The sequence below is a fragment of the Ambystoma mexicanum genome, chromosome 11, assembly GCF_040938575.1.
Source record: "Ambystoma mexicanum isolate Mex_15411 chromosome 11, UKY_AmexF1_1, whole genome shotgun sequence".
Classification (NCBI taxonomy): domain Eukaryota; kingdom Metazoa; phylum Chordata; class Amphibia; order Caudata; family Ambystomatidae; genus Ambystoma; species Ambystoma mexicanum.
The window spans coordinates 1,401,954,351-1,401,960,350 of NC_090934.1; the positions used below are offsets into that span (position 1 = coordinate 1,401,954,351).

General features: G+C 42.0%; 1 protein-coding gene across 2 annotated transcripts in view; it reads right to left on the reverse strand.

Moving 5' to 3' along the window:
• LRRK1 (leucine rich repeat kinase 1) overlaps positions 1 to 5,468 on the reverse strand; it is a 1,071,210-nt gene extending 1,065,742 nt beyond the window's left edge. For both annotated transcript variants that reach the window (XM_069625026.1, XM_069625024.1), the window contains exon 1: positions 5,394 to 5,468. The gene's annotated coding sequence lies outside the window, so the exon portion shown is untranslated. The remainder of the gene's footprint in view (positions 1 to 5,393) is intronic.
• Positions 5,469 to 6,000: the final 532 nt, after the last annotated feature.

The following is a 6,000-nucleotide window of genomic DNA, read 5'->3' on the forward strand; positions in this document are numbered from 1 at the left end:
AAATATCATCCACATCACAAATACATCCACATCACCAGGGGGCAAGAAAATCAAGCTGCAAGCCAGTCATGAAGTCACTTGACACCTCAAATATATACACACACACACAAACAGCACACCATTTCTTACTCGTCAAGAGTCAAATTTCCCTTCCTACCCATCACCATCACAACCACATCCTTGTGCCTTTCGCATCACAGCCACACCTGCCAAATCCATAACCATGTATGCATATACACATCACAACCACATCAAAACCACAATCCCATCACAACTGTATCACATCCTTATCCCACTCACATCCCAACTATAAAATGGCAGAAGTATGCTATGTAAAGCCAATTACATTAAATTCACACCAGAACCACACCCTCATCACAACCACATTCCAATTACATCCACAACAACCACATCCACATTATAATAACTATCATTACCATCACACATATCCATCTGCAATATACAACCACATACGCATCTTAATACTATGATATAGCACGATTAAACAAACTACAAGTCTTATAAAGCCGTTGTTTGTAAGTTAGAACCCACAGGACGGGCAGCGAACTTTTTTAGCTCTAGCTGGAGAGCGATGTAGCGCTTTGCCAAAACTCTTGAAGATACATATTACAGGGTGATGCTGGCAGTCAACTGATCAATGAGGCAGAACGAAAGCATCCTGATTAAAGCTTCATTCCAGCAGCACCTATCTTGGAGGATCCAGTGGAACAGTAAGTGGGGGAGAGATTTGCTCAATTCTGCTTTAAATAGCTTGTTTTGTTTTCATGTTGCGTGGTACATTGATGAGTGTTCGACTTTCATGCTGAATTACATCGTTTGATTTTTTTTCAGTTTGGCAACAATGTTTTTGCACACACAGCATTACTCATAAGAGGAAAAAGACTTCCATCGACCAGGCTGGACAGAGATCTTTTTGTGAGGTCTATTATTGGCTTACTATGTGTTCAAACAATAGATTGAAGCACCCAATAGAATATTGACTAATTACATATTAAGTACAAATCCCAATCACGGCTTGCTATGCTCATTAATTACATTTAATTGAGACTCAGTTGTTGTAAGCGCCTATCTAATCGTTTATTAGTGGATATTTTCTCATTATGACGGTTCTTGAAAGGCCCTGAAGTCTCACTGTGCTGCTCTTAGAATAGATTATAAAGATTCATTGACTTCATTCAACGTTGAAAGCTGTAGGTACTCCAGCGCTGTTAGCTAAGGTGATTAGCGATACAGAAAATGTTCTGCATATTGGTTTGCTAGAGCTTCGATGCCACCGGTACATTATGTAGCGCTATGAGTGATTAACTAGGTGTGTCCTTTGCTGTAAACACCTGTCTATGGCCGCCCAAGTAGCGCATGCACAGATTCTTTAGCGTTAACACAATAAAAAATAAAACTCCAGTTTTGAACTAGTAGACTTGTTCCTTATAATTATTTAGTTAAAAAAATACTTTTAGGTTTATTCATAATTCTTTATTAGCAGCATCAGCACTGCCTGGTAAATAGTTAACATGCATGGTAAGTGCATAATTATATATATAACAAAATGCATTGCGCAAGTTTGATTTATTTTAACACCTTAAGTTTCATGGTAGCAAAGTACAAGTTGCCGTATTCAAGAAGTATTGTCCTAGATCTTCATATCATTACTAATGAAACAAGTGGCCAACATGAATTTTGATATATAAAGTAAGTTTAAAACCGATATTTGGGGCTCACCAAACAATGATGGGCTCTAATCCTATATGACTATTGGAATTGCTGAAATCTATCCTACACAGAAGCAGTGCTCTAACTGGCTACATCATTAAGGCCTGTCGATCATTCGCCCTATTCCTTTGCTTTAAAACTGGCCTGTATTTAATGATACTACAGCCTGCATTACCACACCATCATAACCAAAATCTGGTCCTTCAAAATCAAAATGAAGAAAGAAAGGGAAACATTCTAAGCCTGGGAAAACCAACATGAATCTTCAGATTATATCCAAGACATTGCGGGCTTTATGGTTTTCTGAAACCCTTGCTTTCCTTCACTCTCCTCTCCTCCATAATCGTTCACCGTTGCGAATGTTCCAATCTTGGATGAAGCCTATGAATTAAGATTGCCCTGGTGGCCCCAGAGGTACCATCTGGAAAACATCTGCAGTAATTTAAATGGATGCAGCAGATATATTAAGCCGACACCTCTACCAGGATTGTCCGAGCATGTTCTCAGGCACCTCACAGACCCAACACTACTATTTATTATATCCAGAGCTCTCGAAAGTCGCCTTTCAACCAAACAACATATGCCATCTCAACACATCTATTGTCCATAGAAGATGTAATGACACATTGATTCTTACATAAAACACTCTCCTTCGCCTAAGTGCCCCAAATATCCTCCTTCTCTTCACATACTCCTCTCTTCCATTCCCCAGTTTTGCTTACAATCCCTCAACAGACTACAGTCTGGAGCACCCCGGGCAGGGGCACAATATACCACGGACAAGGATCAGGCACTCTAAAATTACTGTGGTGGTGATTTGGAGCAGTATAGAAGCAGAGTATAGTAAAGTAACATGCCTTTGTACCTTTAAAAGTGATAAATAGGTATCTAGGGCCTATGTAAGTATGGCAACATGAAAAAGCTTTTTGAGAAGCTGTTAAATCTTAAAATGCATTGTCACGTCACCATAATTACTTCCATATGCTATACATATACAGTAATTAGTTCTAGAGTAGACTAAAATAGTGTATCCAGATCCAAGAAGCACATGCTTCTCTAACCACACACAGTTTGCTGCTTTATATTCAATGGTGTTTGCCAGAACATCTATTTTTGGTAATGTTGCCATATCCTTTATGTGTCTGACCTCAGATAAGGAAGTACTTCCTGTGAGATTCAAAACATCCATTTACCCATCAGTATACCTACGTAGATTTGAGTTCAACCAGAAATGTATCCAATACTCTATGGGTTTGAGAGAAGTTAATTTATTCAGGGCACTTTTAGGGAGTCCTGGTATCAGTCAAAAATATTTTCAAATATACCTAATTTAACAGCAGCACACTGACCCCATAATCCTGCTCCAGACATTGTAGCAGCAATTGCTTGCTCTTTATACACTCCCAATTGATGGCTTAACTTCTTTATTTCCAAAGGCTTTTGAAAATCTTAATACAGCATATCCACTGCTTGTCAAAATCAGATTCACTTAACATGTTTCCCACAAAATTCATTATAGGTTATACGGGATGTTGGACTAGCAAATTTTGGAGACCCAATGTCACTCATTTCGCAGCTTCAGAATCAACACATCCACTTACAGCGGATAGCACCACAGAGACCATTGAGCTCACAGTCCTTAGGCAAAGGTGAGTTGCAAGCTGATGAAGTCCCCGGTCACCCGCTACTTCAATAGCTCAAGTCTATGTTGAGTGCACGCACGCACGCACGCACGCACGCACACGCGCGCACACACACGCACACACGCGCGCGCGTTCGGGAGACCATTCGGCTCGGATTCCTTCAAAAGTGACGTGGCGAAGGTTGCAAGACAAAAATAGGACTCCGGTCACATGCACCTTCAATAATGCAAGCCTAGATAGCTCCTGCTAGAAAGCTAGAGTCCAAAAAGCATGCAGCTTATATGCCACATATGCGTCTGACAAATAAACATCAGTGATCATTCAATATCACAAATCCAGTTTAATAATGCATTCCTAAGATGCTGTTTGCTGTAAAACCTTGCTTAATTGAGGCACGAATCAGAAGCAAAAAAAAAAGGTTGTATGTGGAGTGTATTCGTGTGCAATGTAGTGTAAAGAAATCGATTCGACAGGCATCAGTTAGGGTAGTTCCTAAAGAAATGCTCGATTCCCAGTAAACGTGGTTTTTGAACATTGTCACACTATTTCTGCCTTCTCTGTACTTCTTCTGCCCCCTCAGCAGGCTGGCGCTAAGCTTCTCCCACTTTGCTCCGCTTTGCGGGATTTCAGAGCTCAAGGGTACTTCCGGGGTAGCGTTCTCATTGTGGTCAACGTGACTGCCGTAGGAATAATGGTGCGTGGTCCTAGCCCCAGCTCCAAGCAGTGTGCTGCCAGCAAACTGCCCCCTTCAGAACCAAGGGAAAGAGGAGTATATGCCTGCATCCATCCACCCATATCCCACTCGCCCACCCAACTATATTAATGCACTGACACAACCATATTCACTGACACAACTATATTCACCCACACTCATCTAACTATATTAATTCGCTAACTCATCCATCCACCCACGGGCTATCTAGCCATATATCATCACTCCACCCCTCTAGCCCTATCATCCACTCATAAAACCATATTTACCCAATATCCATATTCAATTACTATCCGTTACCATCCATTCACTGATTTATCCATCCATATTCACACACTCATGTCATCCAATCAGAGGACTTCCACCGACTCATCCCTCATTATGTCCCCCCATCGATATCCATCCACTCAACCATTCATCCTTACCATGCCACACATTAAGCCACCCATCCACTCACCCAGCCATCTAGTCAAACATCGAACTATCCGTATTCACTCACTGACCCGATATTTTTCACCCACCCAAATGCATCCATCTACTTATACTCACAAGCTCATCCATCTGCATTCACCTACTCATCCATCCACAGGATGTTCAGCCACTAATGCATCCATTTATCCACGCTTCCAACATATTCATCCACTCATCTATTATCCAACTATAGAACCATACAGCGCTTTGATGCTCTTTGGCTGTAGTGCGCTTTACAAATTCAAGTAAATAAATATAGCCCTACTCAACCATCCACCCAAACAACCTTGTTCAATCACTCACCCACAGTTATTTTTAAAAAGCCAACCCTTTTAGATTTGCCGCTGTTTGTGTTAAGTCTGTAGACACTGAGATTTGGTGCTGTGGAGACAGAGAAAGCCAAAAGGTAAACATAGAGAACAGCAGAGCCCACGCAGAGAGATGAAAGCATGACAAGCCAGGAATGGTAGCAAGCACCCACTTTGCATGCTTTTCTAGTCTTAACATCATGCAGGTTTCTGTTTAGAAATAAAAAAAAAGAGTTTTCTTTGCAAAATAAGATGGACTTGATGGGATAACTAACCATGGTCATGTACAGATCTTGGATGTGCAATTACAGCGTGGCCAAAAACGTCCTCAGTTAAGCATGACCATTAACTGTTCCATAGTCAGTTATGGCTATTCGTCAACGCTTTGGTTATCAGGTTGGTTTTATATTGCAATGCAGATGAGACGTGTGCGTGTATTCCAATGCGCTGGAGCCCATCAATGCTTTGCATGGTCAAAAGCGTCACTGTCAATAAGGGTCCGCGAACCCTGGCAATCACGTGACGTACCTGGAGTTCAGCTGCAGTGACCACCACCATAGAGTCCTGCGCGGCCCGCGACTGTCTCCAACGGAGGCGGTGCCTACTTCCTATTCAAGGAACGGACCCATCAGCGCACCGCCCCCGTCACGTGATTCTCACGTTACTCCTCTTCCGGCCCCGTCTGTTTTCTATAATCTGCGCTCTTGAACATGTTACCAAGCACGGCTATTATAAGCGACTTTGGCCTTGTTTGGCACAAAGTCGCTTATAATGTTTGGAGGTCGCCTTTTGCGTGTGTGTCCGCTTTTTTTTAATCACGTACACTTGGTCTTGTTTACATTGCAGCTGCACGTTGAGCATCCTGGACTGGGCTTTTCTCTTCCTCAGTGTTTTCGGTTCTTGTGCATATCCTTATGCATTTAGAACTGATGGGACATTGCCATACATGCCAACCCTCCCGATTCCCTGTGGAAATCTCCCTCCCCGTGCATCTGAATGTTGGTATGTATGCATTGCATTCTTAAAACCCCTTTACAGATATTTACATAGCATAGTTCTCAACCATTTGGGTCGCAAAGGCAGGTGAAAACACCCAATTTTATTTTTGGCGGGTGAGAGGCCCATTGAAGCGAAT